At 44.0% G+C, this 22,409-nt stretch overlaps 1 protein-coding gene across 5 annotated transcripts in view; it reads left to right on the top strand.

The window, feature by feature from the left end:
• Window positions 1-22,409, top strand: part of SEMA5B (semaphorin 5B) — a 254,626-nt gene that overhangs the window by 74,948 nt on the left and 157,269 nt on the right. For all 5 annotated transcript variants that reach the window (XM_021398000.1, XM_021397999.1, XM_021398002.1 and 2 more), the window contains exon 3: window positions 2,811-2,871. The gene's annotated coding sequence lies outside the window, so the exon portion shown is untranslated. The remainder of the gene's footprint in view (window positions 1-2,810; window positions 2,872-22,409) is intronic.

Here is a 22,409-nt window from a genome sequence, read left to right as displayed (position 1 = left end):
AACATAAGGAAAATCCCAACACGAGCTGCTAAATTCAAATTTTCTTGGCTCAGCCTTAATTCCTTGCACACACCCATAGCTGTAGGGGTTTAAAATAGAATTTTGAATCATCATGAAATTCAGAGAATTAGGATGGGCTGGAGGGAAGGGCAGCAGGCTGGGTTTCGGGCAGTGTGGGATCAGTTGCAGATGTGCACGTCCCAAGGGACCTTGGGTAAGGTGTTTCATCCATCCGCCGCGTAGTGTTTTTTTTTAATTTACAAAAGAGCCATAACAACTCCCTGCCTTAGACTTGAACCGCTACTGGAGTGAAGAGATGCAGCTCCTGGGGTGGCCCCAGTCTATTGCTTGAAGGTTTGTAGGGAAGGGCAGCGAGCGCTTTGCTCTCTGCCTCTGCAGGGTCTTATCTTGTTCTCCTTCTATTATCCTACTTCTTCTCAATGTCAGCACTGCAGAGGGACTTCTAGAACTGAGGTTCCCCTGGTTTTGACTGAGTGCAGTTGGCAAGTCTGATTCTTTTCACCTGAGCAGGAGCTGTGAGCACTCCATTAAAAGTAATGCGGGAGGAACTTCCAGAGTGCTGAAAGATGAAGACGATCCCATCTGTCTATCTGCTGCTTTAATGGAGAGATAGGAATGGCTTCATGCTGTAACTTGAGAGGTAACCTGACAAGTAATTTGAGGAGAATGCTCAGTTTCTTGCAGATCAAAGGGTGAGTTTAGGGAACCCTCTCTTCTCTGGCCAGAAGGAAGCTGTTATGTGCAGAGTTTTGTGGTTTGCAGACCGGAAATCCTGCGGGTGACCAAACTCAAGAGTTGCTGCTGTCCGGCGGTTTGCTTTTTAGAAGAGACCACAGGTCCCAGAGGTCTGAGCTCACAGATGCATCTTATTTTCCTGCAACCTGATATTATGGTCTCTGAACTGCCACCTGAGCTACCTCTGAAAGCATTTCCACTGCTGTCATTTTAAAGAGCAAGAGGAAACCGGTAATAAAGGCTGAGTCCTTTTGCGAGGTGATCTGTCATCCCAAGGTGTCCCATGGGTTTCCCACCTTCAGGGTTCAGCCCTGGCGGAAGCTATGGGAACTTTCCCATCCTCAGCCATCTCCTGGGGTTGCTTCCCCAGGGGAAAACTGGTAGGAGAGGGAAGGAAATCTGAGGGTGCATACCTGTGTCGCAGTCCTAAAACACTGCAGGAAGGTGCTGTGGGAGCATTTTCTCAATTAGGAAAAGGTGATAAATGAGGCTTAGTGTAGAAAACAACTGCTGCAGCCTTCCCAGTGAACTGGGTGACAGGTTCCTCTGTTACTGCAGTTTGCATTTTTCAGATGATGCTACAATTTTTGTGGCTTTTTCTTTTCTTTTTCTTCTTCCTTTTTCCTATCTGCAAGGCTCATGCTAGTTAGAACCCACTGCTCTGATGAGCTTTAGTGGAGTGGTGATGGGCCTGCCCTTGGCCTGTCCCTGAGTATAGCACCTTAACCCAAGGAGCCCCATAGCATGATGCAGGGTTCTGGCAGATCACGTTGCGGTTTCCCCAGGAAAACCCTTTTCAGTGCCTCCATTCCTTGTCTGTGCAGTAGAGCTAACAGCATGCGCTCCTTCTCAGGAGCGCGGTGCGGATAAATCCATCTGGTTTGTGAATGCTCAGACATTGCTCTGATGGAAGCCATGTAAATAACGAGATAAATGATTTCAGTGAGATCGGCTGTCGAGCGTAATAGGTAACGGGGTCAGAGTCTGTTCGCAGTGAATCATTTCTTACTGGCTGAGTGGGATTTGTGCTCACAAACCATTGTGCAGAAGCGTCCTCTGATTTTTGCTGTCTCCGTCTTTTCCCTGCCTACACGTTCAGCTCCTTGATCTCTTGCCTGGAAGTTCCAGGGAGCAGAGACAGCCACGTCCAAGGGCTGCACGCAGCTTAGCACCAAGAGCTCAGCCACAGGGTAAGCTTTGGGTGCTGCAAGAGCAAAAAGAGAACTTATTAGGGTGGAATTGAGGGTATTGGATGGGACAGGTGGGTGAAAATAAAAAAAAATAGCCTTTACAATGTGTCTTAGGCAGATGTGTTAATTTGGTGCTTTGCTAGGGTGTTAAAGAGCAGGGCTATTGCTCACAGCTGGCATGCTAGCTGACTGCCCCGTGGGGCTTGCTGTGGGACCCACAGCAAATGGTGTGGGCTTCAGCTGGCTGCAGCACCTGGGTTGTCTTGTATAGTTTAAATAGGGTTTTACTGATCCGTGCCTGACTTCTCTGGGGAGCAGTTCTGCTGACAGAATGGAGTATGTAGTAAACTCAGGCAGAGTGATGGGGTAAGGAGATGGCTGGTGCAGGTGGTCGTTTCCCCAAGCAGAGCACTGCAGTGGGGAAGAGGGTGCATGGTCACAGCCTGCCTTTCTCACTGGTCTAAATTTCTTGCTTGGAAGCTGGGATGAGAGCAATTCCTTGTCTCTCCCATGACAATGAAGCGGTCAGGAGTGCGCAGGCAAGGTTTCACAATTTGTTAAGTTAGAATGAGTGTGTTAAAATATTTATTGTTTCTACAAACATTTGCTGCTAGTAAATCTGTGGGCTCGGATTTTTGCAGAAAGGAAATGTGAAGACAAAGAATTGCAGATGAAGCAAGTTTTGAAGCAGACTTCAGATGAGCGTTAAGAACAGTTTTTACACTACTTTATGGTTAAATAATATGTTCATTACACTTTGTTTCCAAAATAATGTCAAATTTTGATCTTAAATTACCTTCTCTATCAGATAGAAGGTATAGTTAGGAATAACCACTCATGACTTTTTTCCTGATGTTTCCACAGGTTACTAAGGATTTTCCCTGGTGCTTGACTTCAGATATGACACTTCAGTAATGCAGAGGCTGTAAGTATATAATATAATGTTTGCAACTTTTCTTTAACTGCTGTGTTCACACTCTTTCTAGATCTTTGTTAGACTTTGCTAGACTCTACCTTGCAGTGAGTTGTGAGGAAGTGAATAGAAGATGATATGATTCTAAAATAGGGAGTGTCATTTTAGACACTTCGCTTTATCAGGTTAATGTCTTGTTTAAGAGCTGCTATAATGGTTGTTTAATCTGCAGGAAGAAAGCCCAAGACATCTGTCAGTATTGCTAGAAATGCCACAAGCAGACAAAAATAAAAAGACCTCATTAGAGTAGATGAGCAGTGAATAAAATGCAATGATACATTACCAAAAGCTGGCATGGAGTTGGTTCCCAGGCACTGAACAAAGGCCAAGGACCTTATTTTGCTTGTGATAGCACTAATTAAAAAGGTCTACAAGAAACTGAATGATTAAAACAGAGGGGCTGCTGCCCCAATCATGTACTTGTTGGCCTTCGGTCAGCTGGTGTCAGAGTTGGGTATCTGGCAGGTCTTACCACAGGGGGAAGCTTTTGTGCAATTCCGGGCTTGAATTCCTGGATGATTGAAAAAGATGTGGTTTCATTTTCTTCCTCAGCCGTTTCCATCTATTCTTTAGGTGAATTAGTGAGCTGTTCATTTTGGTAGCACTTCCCTGAATCCTGCATTGTTTTTCCTAATCAGTTCTCTCAGATCTGCTCAATCTCCATTTAATTCAGTCAGCTACTCAACATCCAAACCATTTGTAATAAAAGAGTGTGCTAATTTTTCCTTTTATTTCAATTGTAGTCAATGGCTTTCGACAGGTGTTATCATATAACTCAATCACCAGCCATTGGAATTTGTAATTTAATCAATAGAGGAGGCCATTTTTCTCAAGTAGATCAAAAGAGAAAGCCCAAGGAAAACTCATGCTAAAAGGAGAGTGAATAACAAAACAAAGTGAGAGGAACTGTGGTTTGCCTGGCAAGTAGCAAGAGAAAGAAATACCACTGTTTTAGAATTAATGAATGTAATGATGGCACCTGTGCACTCATCTTGCAAAAGCTGGAGGGGAAATCATTCATGTGACTTAAGTTGGTTAAGACAAGGACCTTGAACCAACCCCACTGGGCTGAGTGGTGTTAGCAACTCTGTGCATAAGCAATAGTGTTTACACTAAGAGTTTGGTATCAAGAGAGACCCCAGGAGATGAAACTCTGTGTTATGCCAGATCCTCCAGTCTTTCTGGCCTTCTCTTTGTGGCACTGCTGTAGTCAGTGGCAGAGGAAGATGTAGCCATGGCAGCAAGCCACTCTTGATGTCATCCCTGAATGGTTCAGGGCTTTGAAGCACAGGAATCTGCCTGGGCACAGTGAAAGCTGGCTGTGGCCAGTGTACCTACTCTGTGACCTCCCTCTGTCTTTGCTTCCAGTGTTTCTGCTACCCTGCACTGGCAGGATGAGGGGGATGGCTCCTTGTTACCAGTACTGAGAGCTCTCAGGAGCTCTCGTACACTGGCCCATTTAAGAAGGGCCGTACCCAGCAGAGCATCTCTGTCTGTTCTGCTGCTGTCCTGAATGTTGTCCCAAGGTAGGAGGCTTATTTTGCTCTCAGCCTCTGGAAGACAGAATGCCTTTTTCAGATTGTCAAGAAGCCTTGAGCAATGCCCTGCCAGAGAAGCACCTGTGCTGGGTCACAGCTTGGAGTTTGTCCTTGGCTCCCTTGACTTCAGAGAGAGATTGCCTGGACAGATCTCAAACCTCAGACTCTGGAGAGTCACCCTTGGCTTTGCCGATAAATAGCTGCTCAGTGTTGTAGTCTTGGCTTGGCAAGATCCACAAGAACTGAAGATGAAAGGTATCAAAATTATTCATCCAGAAAATGCTTAAAATTACAATAAATCATTTGGCCCTTAAGGGAAATCAAATGCTGATTGCTCGTGTCCTTCCCAAAGCTCTGTTGCCAGCGCTGTAGCCATGTTTACTGCAAAGGAAATGTTGAGTCGGCCATTGGAACGTGTATCTTCAATTTCTAATTGAAGCAGGTGCACTAGTAAAGAAAGGCTTTAGGATACAAGAATTGGGGGAATTTTTAACATGCAGTGTGTGGCACTGTCTCAAAGATTTTAGTACTTCGTTGAGTGCTACTCTAGATTGAATAAACAGGTACTCAGAGAGTCTTTGGGTGCTTATTTTCAATACAAGTTGCTAAACTTTTCCTGTGATAAGCATTTAATTTCATAAGACAATGAGGCAATCAACTGATGAACTCTAAGGTGAATAATCGTAAAAAAAGACCACCGTACGCTCTGAAGCGGAAGCAATCACTTAATTGCAGTAAGAGACTTGTCTCAGGTTTTGTTAAGCATGGGACATCATGAATTGAAGAATTCATGGATAAATGTGGCAACAAAATGGCTTGGTTCTCATTTCTCAGCAATTCTGCCTTGATGCAGCCTGCTGAACTCAAGTCCCACTCCTGTTCTGAGCAGCTGTACCAGAAGGAGAAGTTTTGGACAAGAAAAGTGTGAAGCATGCCAATCGCACAGCTACAAAATCTACAAAACTGCCACTGGCCAACTGGAAGCTGTCATAGAAGCCCTTGGAAACTGCCACAGGAGCCTGGCGTTGGTTAACATGAGCTATATTGTGAACTATATTGGTCCATCCTTTTCCATAAACCTATGTGTAAGGCTATTCCCCAAACTCTCAGCAGTGCCAGAAGATTACCAAATGTGCACCATGTGATTGCTTATGATACCTGGTTCCTTCTGGTGCACACCAAACAATGTCATCAAAGTCAGTGCAGTTCTGCCCGCCGTGTTTGGCCAAACATGAGAGCAGAGTTTCTCCCTTTGTGTAGCTTAACGTACTGTGTTTGAAGACTGACTTCTTGGAGCAACCAGGCCTTGGCTGGCCAAAGCAATCAGTGTTTTGCCTACCTAGGCAGCCTGGAGAACCCAACTGTAAGAATTGGAGAGCTTCTGATGTGGACTGGGGATGAAAGCTTTTTTCAGGATTGATTTGGCACTCAAGAACTCAGTGCTTTGCTGGATTAAGCGATGGCACATGCAGACTGCCCTGCTGTCCTTCCCACAACAACTTCCCCTTTTCAGAAAGAGTAGTATTTTGAACAAATCCCTCCTGCAGAGCAGAATAACTGGGCGGTGAGAGTAACGCACGTGTATAGTAGTATAGTATATCCAAAAATATATATGTATGTGGTCATTTTTTTTTTCCTCCTAATATCCTTTGCTTTTAAACTGCTAAAACATTTCAGAATCCTTGGTGTTTTTTTTTTTATGTCCTGCTCCTGGCACCAAACCATTCATTGTAGTGATTCCACGCAGATCAGGAATTTGGAGGGGAAGGGAGAGGAGGAAAAAAAAAAAAATTGCAGGCACTTTGAGCTTGTCTCTTAGAGGACATCGAGTTTCATTTCCAGTGGTTTTGAATTCAACAGGCTGCAGAGGATGGGGTGTCATTTAGCTATTAAAGATTTTTGTTTTCCTGATCATTGTGCAGTAGCATCATTAACACAGGCAAATTACCATGCTTCACTGTGCTGTGTCCATGGTACATTAGAGGCGCATTCCTGTTGGAAAAGCAGGGTCTATTCTTCTGTAAAATGAGGGGCCCATTGGCAGTTCTTTGGCAAGTTAGACAGAGGGACTATTTAACGAGGAGGAGAGTGGTCTAATAAGGGGGAAGAAATTGAACGTGACAAGTGCAGGGAGAGATAGCAGAAGGCTGATTTATAAATCACAGCATAATTAGGCCTAAACTTTTATCAGTTTTCACAGAGCTGGGGAAGAAGAGGGCTGCAGTTTTGAGGGGAATGAGTACTGTGATTTTTCCAAAGTGCATTTTCAGAAAAGTCAAGCACTCCATTTCATTTCTCTTATGCACAGCAAGTGCTGTGCTTTCAGAGTAATGGAAACTGGTTTGCATTGCTTAATTTTCTTCCTCGAAAGGCTGTATTGGTTTTTGGTGCAGGAATTGAGCTTCTGCTTGAATATATCTGGATTTTACAAATAGGTTTTAGTTTAATAAGATGAAACCAATTAACCAGAAAAGTCATTGCCAATGGATTTTACAAGTACATAAAAATATATTGCTTTTTCTTGAAATGTTTCATCACCCTCAGAAATGTTGCCTTTTCTTTCCTTTTCCACTGGTGGCAAGCACTGCGATGAATTTATCCCCTCGTGCCTTTTTCTGTGCATACACGGGGGCTGTGTGTGTGTGTGTACACATCTGCTTATTTTGGTCTTGCTTTGCCCTGGTGCTGCTCAGAGCAGTTTGCTTGTGGCCTGAGGAAAACCAGAGCTTGCATGCTATGTAGAGGTGCTCTTAAAAAGTTGCTTAAAGTGGCACAGGGCCCAAGAACTAGTGAAAACTGTCCCAAAGGCAGGTGTTAATGAGGTTGCCGAAATGCATGGAGCAGCAGAGGTGCTGAGGAAGGCAGTAGGGCCTGGGTGCTGCCCTGCTGCTGTTGGAAACCTCTCCTGGGGGCTCCCAAGGGGCACCTCGTGGTGGCAGCTTTGCATTGGGAGCAAGAGTGGGGATGGGGCAAGCTGTCCTGCAGCTGCATGGAGGTCTGTGGAAATGAGGTCTGGTCTCTGCCTGCCTTTCTCTGAATGGTATTGCTCATTTAATTACCTCTAAGGACCTTTACCTCCATCCTTAGTAATTAAATTGGAGAGAATTTTGTGTGAGGCCCCTCCAGCCTCACCTACCCCTACATTTCCATTGACCCTGCCTTGGGAGCACTGGGGACACAGGACATGGACCCATGCTGAGAAATGATGGGATTTCTCTCTCCATTACCTCAGCATTCTCTGTTCCCTCGTAGCCTTGCCTTCTGCTTAAATTGCAGAGGATATTAACTTTTGAGAGCATGTGGGGTGTAACCTGGGCAGGCACTGCCTGGGGATGACGTGGTTTTCCCTGCTTCCATCAGATCTGTGTGAACTGAGGCATGAAGATTCTGCTTTGGTCCTTGTAAAGTAAACTTGGCCAGTTTACTTCAGTGATGACTAAACCATGGTACTTCGGGGTAAAAAAGGGTGTATGTCCAAGTACACGGTATATGACGCAAAATAAGCTCTTACGAACAGGCATCTCCATTCACGCAAGCTTTGCCCAATCCTTCTAAAAAACATCTGCATCATCTGAAAGAAAAACAAACACTGATTTTCAGTAATACGATCGGCTTTAATTCTCGTCTTGTGCAAGCAGTGGGAGCGCCCTTCAGGGCAGTGCCCTTTTTGCATCCCTGCTTCCATTTAGCGGTGCTTCTCACATTTTAAAAATAAGTATAGGCATTTTACCAGCAGGCTGACATCATTATTAATGCTCTGTATATTCACCATGTAACCTATGATTGAGTTGAAGGAAGCGATGAATGGCTTTAAAGCGGATGGCTTTAAAGGAGAGAACTCTTCCAGTGGGGTGTGAGCCTCAATGCAAACCAAATGATTGCTTTAGATCCTACTGGATCAGTGGAAATCTCTCCATTAGCCAAGGTGGGAATGGTGCTCCCCTTTCCAAAGCCCCAGCAGCCTGACAGCACCTTCCAGTAGCTGTTGTGTGAGCGGTGTTGGCTGGTTTGCACCTAAGTTCTTCCGCTGCTTATTTAATTCTCACCTTTTTAGCTTTTGTTGGATTCCTAGGCTATCCTCATATAAAAGTGACCTTGTTCTTTCATTTAAACCTCCCCTCATTCAAACAAGCGGTACCAACACCAAATAACTGCTATGTGGTCTCCAGTTTTGTCCTGCATTTGTTTTAAAGCTTCCCAGGAACCCTTGGCTACTTTGCGCAAACTGTTAACTTGAGGGCAATAATTTTGTCTGGGTTTTGTCACAGAAATTCAATTAAGGAGGATTATGAACACAGTTGTAGGCCTGTTTCATTTACAGTTGCAAATGAAACCCAGGCCACACACTGATCGTTTATATAGGAAAGGAGAGATGCTGTGTAGCTGTGAGAGGCTGAAGCCAGAGTTACCTGCATGTTCCATTGTGTGGCTTCACTTATTGCAGAGCGGAGGGGAGGGAGATTACAGAATGAATAAAGAAGTGGTGGAGAGGTAAGGAAGAAATCACCGAGGGGAAAACTACCCCCACTGCGGTTCCCTAGGAGGCACGCTTCCCGTCTGCACATAATAAACTCCGCAGGGAATTTCTTCCTCCTTAGAAATCGTATTCCGAAGGGTAAGAGGGAGTGCTCCTTTATTTATTTATTTATGGCTCACAAAGAGCAATATTCTGTTCTCCTGGCTTTGGTTTGGCTCCAAATCCCAGAGCCACCGGGGGCAAGGCATACGGTTTCTTTTTTTTATTTTTTTGGTTATTTCTGGGCCACATGAGCCAACATTTTAATTCCCTTTTTTAATCTTTCTGAGTTTTTCTGGAGGCAGACACATTCCCCAGGAAGGGGACAGGAGAAATGGGGTGGGAGCAGAGGACATTTACCAAACCGGAGCAAAATGGGAGCATGGCCCCTAGTGGAAGCAGTGCATTTGTGGTTAATGAAAAAAGAAGGGATTTTGTTTGTTCTGTGGGATGCCTTTTTTGTTATTAAGGGCAAAACAAAGGCACAACTTCTCTCGATGTTCTCTGATGAAATGTCTGTGTTTGTAAAGAAGCAATACATCTGAGCTCTGCTTTGCAGCAAGAAACTTGGGAATTACTTTGCACCACTGCAGAGATAGGTGAAGGGCAAGTGGTCATCTCCTCATCCTTATATGGCTTAGTCCCATGCCTTCGGGCTCTGTCCTCCAGCATTTTGGCAGGGAAGCCCTTATTGGTCTCCCCAGGGAGCTGCGTGCCTGGAGATGCTGCGGACAGACCCAGCTCTCATCTACTAAGTTTTGTTCATGAGTTCTCACCATTTTGCAGATTAGGAAAAGGAGTGTCCCAGGCTGAAATGCAGCCCCAGCTGAGTCAAGAACGGGAGCAGCTCCAGTCACATTTTGCTGCCCTATGTGTCCGAGCAATTCTCTGCTAGAAAGGCTGGAGTGTCTGCCAAGCATCCACGCGTTGCCTTTGATTAAAGCTCTCCTCAAGCACACTCAATTTAACAACTCCTTTTCCTCTTCTTTCTTGCTTTCTTCCTGATCCTGCAATTCCAGGAAGGGTTTTACTGTCCTTATTGGGGTTTCAACTATGCGCCCAAGAGGCTTACTGGATTCTTCACCAGATCAGTAAAAATAAGCTCTTTTGTTTCTAGCTTTAGATCAGATACTGTTTCCATATGCCTCTCTGTATACAGCCCTAACACTGTTGAAGTCTGAAACAGAAGCAGGCGACTTATTAACTCTCGAAACCTCCAGCAAAATTCACTGGAAGTGATGCAGTGAAGAGTGAATAATATCTACCTTTGCTCCACAACCAGGGTAGCTCATCTCACAACAAGGACTTGTGCAGCTCCTTGCATTTCTCCATTGCTTTGTGTCAGACAAAACTTGGGATAGCTACGACTGGGACAACCACCTTCATCAACACCGGGTTCATCCAAGCATAACCTGGACAAAAAAAAATGAAAGGCTGCATGTAAAGGATGTTCTGCAAGGCCCTTACCTTTTGGGCACGTTTTCTGTAGAAGTTGGGATTCCTTAATTCAGTGTCTTCGGCAGCTTTCAATCCAGTTGAGCATGACTTTAGAGCAAGTATTACAGCCAAATGGGTTTGAGTTTTGTGAATAACCTTGCAGAAGTCGGTGGGTTTGTAATGGCACAAAAACAGTATGGGGAAAAAAAGAGGACAAGGATCAGAATTTTGCATAATTATAAGATTATTTTATTACAGCTGTTCTGGATGATCTATCCTCATGTGGTTTGGACATGTAGTCAGGGGAGGAGATGAGCATCTCCAGAGGGTGACTCACCAGAAGAGGTTTGTGTGGGTGATGGAGCTGACCCTTGGCAGTGCTGATCCCATCCCACTGCCGTGCCGAGTGCCTTGCTGCCTTGCCTAGCCGAGCATGCAGGTGAATAAAGTAGGGTGAGATGAATCTCTGCCTACGTTTCAATCACATGTTTTGTATATGTTAAAGCATATAAAAATAGTCCTTTCTTAGCATCTTCCAATCTGTAGATAGTAGAGTTAGAGCCTTAGCCAGCACAAATGAGCTGAAGTTTAGTGCTGAAGAGCTGATTTTGATGGAATAACTTTCTGCTTTGCTCTAGTTCAAGGGGAATCAAATCTCCATGGAGTTTTTGAGGGGTTGTTCCAATAGTACCCCTGAACTTAGCACCAAAGCCTCAGCTATGGGTCTGAAGGGCTTCACAGTGTGTAAGGTACACATGATTTGATGTGATGCTTCATGTTTTGCATAAATTGATTTAGGTTCATAACATCTGGCATCATTGCCCTCTCAAACTGTAGCAGAAAAATAATCCAACCAAAACTGCTCTGATGGAGAGTTAAATGGGGTTCACCAGCCTCATTTAAAAATCAGATTTGAGGCTTTCCCTCCTGTGGCTGCTAACTGGTTTAGCGCAAGCAATGCACACACACAGTAGCCATTTCAGCAGTTTCCCTGGAATGATGTACATTTTAAATTCTTTTCTTTCTTTCATTCTTTCTTTTCTTTTTTTTTTTAATTGAAACAAGCTTTGTTTACACAGAAGAAAAAATGTGTAACTGAATCGTAAAGCTAGATAAAGTATGTGTTGGACTGAGGTCCTTTTCAGACAAATAATGACTTTATCTGCTTATAATGGAAGAATTGAAAGAGATGTGGGAAAGAAAGACTGAAACACACTCGGGAGCCTGTATTTCAGTAACGGTGAGGAGATCTGACCGTTAATACAGGAATTAACAGCCCTCCAAAGCCACCTCATTTGAGCAGCTGCAGTAGGAACTGGCAGTGCAGAATGCACAGACTAATTCTCTTTCAGATCAGCTAAAATTAAACATTTGTTACAGCTTTATGTACGTACACTCTCAGCAGGGGCCGTTTTCCTTCCCTTTAGGCAAACTCAGTAGAGGAAGTACATTTAACAGCCTCGAACCACCCCGTCTGTGTGCCATATGTATGTGCCACCGAGCCGTGCTGGGCTGTCAGTGCTCGGGCTGGCTCTGAAAGGTGGGATCGAGGCGAGCTGCTAGCATTGGTGCCGTTATAGGTGCTGGAGCAGAAACGCTAATGTTGATCGGAAGGGGAAGGTTTGAGATCATAAATAAACGGAGAAGCTCCATCATGCATTTCCATCGATGATAAAAGGCTGATGGTGGCAGTCTGCTTATCAAATAACTAGACTTATTGAAATATTCTGTGCTCTCATTAAATAGTTTGGTTTTTATGTTTTCATTTTATTTCATTGAAAGGTGTCTGTTTTTTTTTTGTTTTTTTTTTTTTCCAAGCCTGCTATTACTGCCATGGCAAACTGGCTAATTTAGATCATTTCTGCTGTTAGTGCTTAAAAGCAGTGTGGAGTGTGGTGTTCTATGCTGGCTGATGTAGTGGGACCCAGCGCAAAGCCAATTCCTGCCATGAAATCTGAGCTTCCTGGAAAATAAATTATAAAATCAATGTAATAATTATAAGTTTGTTCCTTGCAAGATGATACTGCTCGTGTTTGTGTGACTACACATTTCCTTTAGCATAAGCCTAGTGCCGTCAGCTATGCACAGAGAACAGGGTAGGGTCGATCATTTTTAATCACCAGAGAGAAGTAAAATGTAGAAACAAAAATGTTGCTACGTGATATGACATCCCTGTGCTGAAGGGACTGTTCCTTTCATGGCTCAGCAAGGCACCATATTCGGTGTTTTTGTTCCCAGGGGAACAAGCTTTCTTCCTTTTCTGAAAAAGTTTGGAAGACAAGAAGGGAAATATTAATAATTGAAAATGTGAGTTGCGGTAATGCCATTTGCATAAGGAATTTTTCTTGACCATGGAGAATACTCACAGCTAGATGGAGAACAGATCACCAGAGGAACTGCGGGAGCCTGATGGATTTAAAGGCTACCTGGCATTAAACATGTTTCTTAAAGGAATCTTAATGGGGCTCCCAGAATGGCCGTACTCTGTTTGTAGCCTGCCCTTTTGCCTGGAGGACCTGAGGTGCTAACAAGGGGGTCAGTTCCTCCAGCACCGGTTGAGGTGGCAGCAATTAGACATGAGCAGGGAGGGAGGCTTTTTTAACAAAGAACACAGACAGAAATCCTTTCTCCTGAAGCATTTGCTTTGGGGTTTATCAGTCCCAGTGACCTTCACTGAGAAAGTCCTTCCGCAGTCACATTTCAGCAGAGAACTGCATAGAGTTCACCCATCTGCTGCAGCAGGGGTTAAGACCGAGTTGACTCTGCTGAGATCTCAACCTTGAGTTTCAGGAATTATGGTGGTTTTTTGTTTGGGCTTGTTAGGGTTTTGTTTGCTAAGCTGGGTGCTTATGCTGCAGAGCCATCCTTCCTTGCTGTTTTGAATGCTGGCACTATGGAGATATTACTCATAAAGTGCACACACTGTTACGATTCCTGACTTTAACTCTTAGCATATTTATAGGCTTCATTTCCATTTTTTGTGGTCTCATTAATGGAACAGCAATAATAAATTGAAATGTTAATGGGGGATCATTTCACCAACAGCAGAAGGTATTAATGAACTTAGTAAGATATTTGAAAGGAAAATAACTTTTTAGTAGTGTAATTTTTTTTTAACCACAGCCCCTGATTGTCTTCTTCCAAACACATGCATCTGCACTGGTTTGGAAACAATAAAAGTAAATTCATGTGGACTTTTCTAAAATCAGCTTCCTGGATGTCTTGTGTGGGAGGTGGACCATCTGCAGGAGTTCCAGTGGGGGCAGCCATGCTCAGAGTCAAACCATGAGCAGGCTTAGCTGTCATCATGTGGGTAATGATAGAAACCCTGCAAGCTCCTCTTCTCCATGGGAGTTAATAACCTTCATTAACACAATGCGAAAGAGTGGTCCTCCTTGTATGAAGTGGGCCATTCACATCCTGTTATGAACTGCTTTGAGATAAAATTTCAGATATGATCTTGTATAGAAGTTAAATTCCACAACAGTTAAGAAAATTGCACCTTACAGTCACAGATTTGTGGAAGGATCCTAGGAAGACCTGTAACTGTGCTGTATTTCACTTCTCCCACTGGTGAATTGCAGGGCTTTGATTTAATGCAATGCAGATTTGTCAGGCTTGGTCAGTTAATGTCTGTGGAGATTTCAGTATCTTTTGGGGGAGAAGTGTGGCACTATCCACAACCTTTCCCATTGCTGTGTCTTCCTGTAGATCTCTGCACTGGAGTTAGTTACAGCTATAAGGGCATGTTTAGAAGCAGAAGGATAAAATTTGTAATAAAATTACAATAAATGTGTGTTCTGGTCTCTGATACAGAGGTCCTCTTTGAGTCTTCTGCTGCTTAGATCCAGTGGGTTTGTTCCCAATGAGTTTTCATCTCTCTGAGAGCGTACATGAAGGTTTTTTAGATTTTGCTTACCCAGAAATACAGCAGAAGCTTTGAAGTGGATTGGCAACTTTTGTCCCACTCCTCTTTTTTTTTCCTCAGACAATGAGTTTAAAGGTACCCGAGTGGGTCAAGAATTATGTTTGGACTGGTTGTTTCCCATAAGAGAGATTGGTGCTTAAATGTGTCATTCAAGCTAATCATAATCAGGAGTCTACTGACCTAGAAACTCAGTGTAGTCTTGTGAGTACAAGTACGTACAGTTCTTTGAGAAAATGGAAAAAGTGTTATTTTCAAGGGAGAGGCATGTGCGGTCCAGCTCTCTCTTGTCTTGTAGATGTCATTAATTTGGAAATGGCTTCTATGCAGTCGCTGTCTTGCTTCTGTGCAGGGAAACTGCATGAAAGTGAGCTCCTTGGGCGAAGTGTGAGATGAACAGGCTCATATGGAGTGGAGCAGCAAAATGTCAGTGCAGGGGGGTTTTGAAGCGGTCGAAAAAAAAAAAAAGAAAAAAAAGGGACAACACATTGTGAAGTGCTTGGGCAGGTAGAGATGTTTTCAGTAGCCAGGACACTGAAAAAGCAAATTTAATCTGCTGTGGCTGTAATGACTCTTCAGCATGTAGAGAGGTGAACGGTTGCTTTCGGTAATATGACATGGATATGGATGTGTATATAACCCAAGCAGGGGCTTTTGCATTCAGTAAGGTGCCATTTTTGTACAGACAAGTGACTTTTAAATACTTATCCCAATTTGCTGCATCATTCTCTTGTAAGCTTCTCACTCTTTGCCTTAAGTTCCATTAGGTTTCATTTCCCCCTGTTTTTTATGTCATTAAAGCTCCACGCGCGCAGATTTGGTTCAGGGATGGAGGTGGAGCACAGCTGGTGAAGGGGGGAGCGGGAGGGAGCAGATCTTTCTAAAGCAGCTAAACTTGAAGCCAAAAAAGATACCGCATTTATAATGTTCCCATTCTTCTCTACACTTAACAAGAAAAATGATTGTGTGTGTGTGACGTGAATATTCAGCACTGAGCTTTGGTAGCTGACCGCTCTCTTTTCACAGCCATCCAACCGCGCACACATTCCTGTGGGATTACCTCACTGCCAGGCTCCTCAAAGTGTGGGATACGCCGAGCTGACCAACTGCAGGGCTCCCTTCTGCTTGCTGCAGGGCTCGTTTTAGGCAATGACCTTTCAAACCACAAATCTAATCCTCCATCTACCCCCAGAACGATTTTTTCATCTGTTCACTAAATGGAAGAGATGCTGGGAGTGGAAATAGGGTCAAGTCAGTAGGTTACATGTAGAAATTCCTCTCCGAGCTTTCCACTCTTCTTTGGCTCTAAATACTCAACAAGTTTCCAGCCAGGGAGATTGTCCCCTCCATCTCCCTCTCTCTCTCGTTTTTGTGTCCTTCCCTTGTTTCACATATTCTGACACACTGTTTACTTCAGCTTGCAGCTCCCACTGCTTTGTGTGCTTTTTCCCCATCTCACAATGGCACAAATAAATCACAGAGGAAGATTTGCATTTGATGGGAATTTTTAGGTGATACTAAGTTTTATGGGCAGATTATAATGTATGCAAGTTGGCTTAATTAAAATGAATTTTCATTTGTGACACAAACGTCGTATTCAGAGCAAGTCTATTTTGTTCTTTCATCTTTTTTGTTATGGATCATGCCAGTGGATGTGAACACAGGAGGATGACAGGTCTTAAAAAGCATCATCTCCCTTGTACCAAAATATCTGCTTATGCCAAGCAGAGAAAATCAGCATCCTTGTGGCCCCAGCAGTTAATTTATTCCAGAAGTTTCCGAAGAGCGGGACTGCATGGTCCGAGCCCATGGCCCTAGCATGTTGCAGCACCCTCTAGCTCACTCTGCTGGAAATTCATCTCCCTATGGCTGAGAGATGAAGTTTGGCAAAAGAATTTTGATCAAGTGAAAGTCAATGAAAAGCTTGTCCACAGTCTCCATGCCCCTGCAGACCATGTACATTGAAAGTGTCTTCCTTTCTGTCCCAGCTCCGTTGGATTTGCCTTCGGTGAGTGCAGTTTGCCAATTCCTCTCCTGGCAGGGGCTGTCCCAGCTCAGGTATGGACAACTCAGTAGGATTTCTGTCTTTTGGACTATTTCTCTGAAGCAAGAATGGCATATTACAGCTTGAGATTATCACACTGATGAATACTAGTAAAGCAGGTGCCGCTCCCTGAAGTGCTTGAGGCACGAATGAAAGTGTTGGTTCCAATTTATTTATTTCCCAGGCTGAAGATTTCCATGCTCACAGCTCCTTTTGCTGATGTTTTCCATGCAAAGGGCCTGCGTGCCCCTGAGATTGGTACCACATCTGCTCCTCTGCGAAGACAAAGATAAACTGGTTCATGGTGCGTTGTTATTTCGCTTGCTCTTCAGCATAAGAACAAGCAATAAGAATGCATTTAAGATGTTAATGAAATTAATGAAAGCCAGATCTCGAAAACAGCTGAGATTGTTGACTGTCTCAGGCAGATTTGTACTTCATTTTAATTACAGATGAGCCAGAACCAAAACCCTGATTAGAATTGCTCCAGATTTTGGATCTGCATCTCTCAGCTTTGCAGTTTGGACCAGTTTCCCGTGTTTAATTTTCCTCCTCTTCTGTTTTTCCTTCTGGTTTTACTCCAGGTGTTCTAATGTTTTCGGTTTGTCTTGGGGAAGGACTGGTCTCAGTGGAGGGCAGATGAGCTGCTGCCACAAGTCCCATCAGGGCATCAGAGGCATAATGTGGGGTCAGGAGGTGCTGATAGATGTAGGCGTGATGTGGACTAGGTTTGAGTTTGATAAACATTTCTGTGGCATCTACCCAGGTAGGTTGCTGCACATGGCCGCATTCTGGCAGCTCAGTGAAATAGGGAAGTCCTCCACTGGTGAAACAGCAGCTGTCTTTCTCGCTCTCCTGGGTTCTTGACCAGTTCCCCAGCTGCAAATGTGACTGATGGTTTGTTACCATCATGCCTTCTTCTGTAACACTAGGAGATGACATCAGTGGTGTTGTGTTCTCAGTTTGTGCCTATATCATTTCCATCTCAGAATTTTTACTTTGATGAGAAAGGAAAATCTCTTGGAGCATGTTAATAATGGAAAAACTCCTTTTCACTCTGAGGGTGATAAGGCACAGACTGCCCAGAGAAGCCATGGATGCCCCATCCCTGGAGGTTCTCAAGGCCAAGTTAGATGAGACCCTGGGCAGCCTGATTTGGTGAGGGGCAACCAGCCCATGGCAGCGGTGCTGGAGTGCAATGATCTTTAAGGTCCCTTCCAACCCAAGCCATTCTGTGATATCTCCTGGGTATATGGAAACCTTGAACCTGAGCTTGGGGAGAGGTGATGATCTGAACAGTCCAGTTGGGCATCTTGGCAGCAAGTACCTGGAAAAGGCTGACTTATTTTCTTTGCTCTGTACACAGACCCCAGGAACAGCATTACTTTGGGCCATAGATATTGTGCTTTGCATTTTTAGGGTAGATTGAGAAAAGCACCTGATTGCAATGGCTTTAGAAACTGTGATAAAGGAGTGAGAGGAAAAAAATAATTTACATTAAATGCTACAGTGCTTCATTTACACAATATAATAAATAGCAACTTTTGTGATTCCAAGTAATGATTGCAGGTTATTAAACTAAGCTTTAAAGACTTTATAAGTGAAAGGCTTTTAATAAGTGATGATCATGGATGATGATGCACTTGAAAATAGAGAGGATCTTTATTAAGTTTGATGCATTTGTTCTCTACCCACCCACTTCTCTGCTACTTTCCTTGGTCCCTGGATGCTGGTGAGACAAAGCTCCAGCTGGGAACCACATGGGAGTGCACCACTATCAACTGCTGGCGGGGCCCTGAGAATAGGACATGGGTTGGTGGTTGGGCTAGATGATCTTAGTGGTCTTTTCTTTATCCTATGACTCTATGACAGTCTGGGGAGATTCCCACTGTTCAGAGCAGGGGCTATGGGTGGCTAAAGCAACGGGGATTCAGCATCCTAAATTATTCAAGACTGATGAGGTTTCCAGCCTAGAGGTGGCTTGCAGTGATGGATGAGTTGATTCTTGTACAGATGTAGTAATCAAGACACTTTTAAGCATCTTTGGCATGAAAGGCACAATATAAGTATGAAATATTATTTTGTGCCACACAACTGCTCAAATCTGAAATACGCATGATGTGTCCCGGTAATACAGACAGCACTTAAGACTGTTAAATTAAACTATTAAAGCCTATAGAAAAAACAGAGATGACAGAGTGCAAATTAAATCTGAATTATTGTTAACTTGCTGTGCCAGTAGTTTTGTAACCCATTCATATTGACCTAGAAGAGAGCAGGGGGAGTGGAACGACATTCACACCTCCTAATTGGAGTCATTATCTGCGCTTGGTCATCAGCTGCCCACAAGGACACTGCAGGGACAGCAGTGACACAGGGCAGAGGATGCCTGTGGGCCACAAGGGATGCATAGGGATGCAGTGGATGTCCTGCCACCTTCCCGATTTTAAGCTAGGACCTGGCCAGGCAGTCACTTTGTTAGACAGGTAGTTTTTAAATGTGATAAATGACTGAAGGCTCTTTTCTGTGCAATTGTGCTTGTGGGCGATGCTGGCATCCCAGAGATGTGCTGGCCCTTCCTGCCCTTGTCTTGCCCGTGCTAGCATCTTGGATTCAGTGGGGTGCCTTGCTGGAGCAGGGGCTCAGAATAATTCCTGCTGTGGAAAAGAATATCAGATAGAAAGAGAGATTTTTAGGTCATGTCAATGATTTCCCTGCCAAAAAATGATCACATGACAGTACGTTCTCGGATGCTTTGTCTGGTTCATTTACATCCAGTTGTGAGTGATGAAATTTTCACAGCTTCCTCTGAAAGTTTATCCCTGCCGCAGTCTCTAATGAACACCCCACAGTGCAATTTTAAAATAAGATTTCTCCTTTGTTTTCTTCATTTCATTACTCATGATGGTATCTCCATGTACCTCCAGAATATCCCTTTTCATCCTTAATCTTTACAAGTGCTTGCAGGCATGTGGGTATCTGTTTATTGTATGTCAACCTCGTGCCAATCCATCAGTTTTCCTTTTAGAGCATTTTTTGACAGCAGAAAGTGATTAATTTTCCATGCAGACGCAACCTTTAATCTGCGGCAAAGGAAACAAACTTTCCCCCTCTCCTTTGCTGATTGAATCTGGAAATGAATGAATGATACCTGACTGAAATGTGTTTCTAAAATAGTTTTCATTAAATATAATCGGTCACTGTTGGTCATCAGAGGTGTCTTGAAGATTGGCCTATGGATGTACACGATACTGAAGTCAGAATGAGCGCAGTGATAGATATTCGTCCAACATCTTAATCTGCTCAACAGTATTAAATGGATTTTCCTAACATCCTTGCAAAGCAGGGAAATAATGTAACTCTTGAGTAGGAATATTAAAATGAAGAGGATAAATGTGATGTCCAAAGCAGTGCTGAGCAGCTCCTGAATTGTATCTTTGTACCAGTTGTCCTGCTGTTTGCCATCATCAACTGATGCCATTACAGCCAGGAAAAACTCACAAAATGGGCAAGAAAGCCATGATTTGGCAAAACTGGAGGAAGTATGTATCAGAAATAGTGTTACCAGTAGGAGTAGGGAAGTAATTGTCCCTCTACTCAGCACTGGTGAGGCCGCACCTTGAGTACTGAGTCCAGTTTTGGGCCCCTCACTGCAAGAAAGACATTGAGGCCCTGGAGCGTGTTCAGAGGAGGGCGACGAAGCTGGTGAGGGCTCTGGAACACAGGCCTTATGAGGAGCGGCTGAGGGAGCTGGGATTGTTCAGTCTGGAGAAGAGGAGGCTTATTGTATTGCTTGTATCTGCTTGTTAGTTGTTTGGGCTCCTGTACAAATGATTCTGTCCTTGAGTCCATCCCTTGCTATGCTGCTAAAATACATTTCCTGCTTTGACAAGAGGCTGAGTCCATGAGAAACTAAACTCAGATATGCAAGTCATTCTATATACTGCTGTACTGTAAAAATCATACTAATTTTATATTCACATACTGTTAGCTCAGTAATGGGTAGAGGTCTGTGTTCCTCCCTAGGCTTGCAGTAGAAAGTCTTCTGAATTTCCCTGCTGTAAAAACAGAGGGTAAATAACAGGGTATTTAATGTTGTTATTTTAAGGCAAGGCCTGCTGCTGACCGTTTGTCTGTGGCTGTCACTTCTGGAGAGATTTGAATGAATGACCAAGGAGAATTTGAATCATCCAGTCATGCAAATGAAACCATTTCAATAATATGAGGGCTACTTTTCCTGATCCATGGTAATTGATGAGGCTCATTATGTGTTAATATCACTTCTTTTTTTTAAATCTTACATGTAATTCGCTATAGTGTTTCGGTGTGAAGGTATAATTAAGATTCAGATGGCAATTTCATTCTAGACTGCTCTCTCCAGTTGCTTAAATAAAAATTAGTGCTTAGGATGATATTTTCTCTAAAGGCAGAAAAAAATATTCTTTTTGATACTTCAGATATAAACCCATTCAACCATTGCTGAGTAGTCTAATTGTGAAAAATTGCAGACCACTCCCCCTTACAGGCAGGCACTGCCCTCTTCCCCTTCTGAAGGTTCTATGCTCAGCGCAGCAGCCAGGGTTCATTTCCCAAGTGCACAAAACCTGGGACTTCTGTGGTTAGAGCTGTGACCAGCCATCAGTTCTTCCACCCATACATCGATGTGTGTGATGCTGAGCCAGCCATTGCCTGATCCATGCCACCTGGGTGCTGGTGCACACATCCTCATGTGAACCTACATGAAATCTTATTGACATTTTGGCAGGCTTATTGCATAGGCTCATCTAGGGCTTAGGATGGGCAAAAAGCCTTGACAGCAAGAGCAGGAAAGGCATGTGTGAGTGTCAGTGTGCTTGCATGGGATTGCTTTGCGTAAGTTCTCCCCCTCTGACCGTTCCCCAGGTGCTGGCAGTCTGTGGGGTTTGGTGGCTGCCCACCAGCAGCCCGTGCATGGTACCTTATGGTGGGGATGGAGCTTTGGGATGCAGTGCATGAAAAGAGCAAGACATTTCTGTAGTATGATGCGAGGACAGACAAATGTGGGTGCACTTGAAAACATTCAGGTGTGTCTGCTGATGTGGGCAGGAGGAGGGGTAGAAGGGAGGTTCAGTATTTTTGTAAAGCAAGCAGAATAGTCACTGCTCAGGTAGCAGGAATTTCTGAAGTGGATGGCTTAGCATCTTTGTGACTCAGTTTTCCCTGCCGTAACTTGGAGGAGATCTTTCCCGATGACAGTGACAATGATTGCATTTCAGTGATGCTGTGCTGAGGGACAACTGGAGCGCTTTAGAGAGACAGCATTCTGTCTGACAGCTGCTTTAAAGATGGGACGAGGAATGCAAAGATCTGGCTTGCCTTTGCACCATGTGGGAAAGCAGGATATGTCTTTCATAGAGGAATGCATCACAACGCTGTAGTTTTGAAGAACTGCAAGTGGTGGAGCTCAGCTTCGGAGCAATGTCTTTGCCTTACACAACAGCAGGAATTTTGGTTGCCTGTCCGTGTAGGTAGCTGAAATGGGAGTGTGCTGTCTCCGTGCCATGTGTTGTACTATAATGTACGTTTTGGAACCGGGCCTGTTTTTAATGAATTGTACCTTTTCCTCAACTGCTTCCTGTCTAAATACTGTGTGCTAGCCCAAAAGTGAACAACCGTCACAGCAGCTGTCAGTGAATTTTTGCATGTTTTCAGCAAAGACCCTCTGAGGAATTTCTTTATTAAACAGGCGAGCTATCTAAAGCGCCTTTTCCTGCCAAAAAGGGCAAAAAGCACAGAGAACCGCATGCGTGTTGGGTGGAATTCTGTTGCACTGTAACAAGCCCAAGTCTCTGCTGCAACCAGAATCAAAATAATGCTCTAGAGATGTGAGCACAAAGCCTTTATCATCTGTGCTTTGAACCTTTCAAGGCACGCCAGTACCTCCACTGCTGCTGCCCACTGAGCTGGGCTGGCCATTTGTAGGAGACTGCACACGCTGAGGCTGCCCATCTTGGCTAAATCTGGGAGGGAGGTGAGAGTTGTTTCAGCCTT

This window comes from Numida meleagris, chromosome 5, assembly GCF_002078875.1.
Source record: "Numida meleagris isolate 19003 breed g44 Domestic line chromosome 5, NumMel1.0, whole genome shotgun sequence".
Classification (NCBI taxonomy): domain Eukaryota; kingdom Metazoa; phylum Chordata; class Aves; order Galliformes; family Numididae; genus Numida; species Numida meleagris.
The sequence above is the reverse complement of the archived record's forward strand: the minus strand, read 5'-3'. Positions and strand labels throughout refer to the sequence as shown.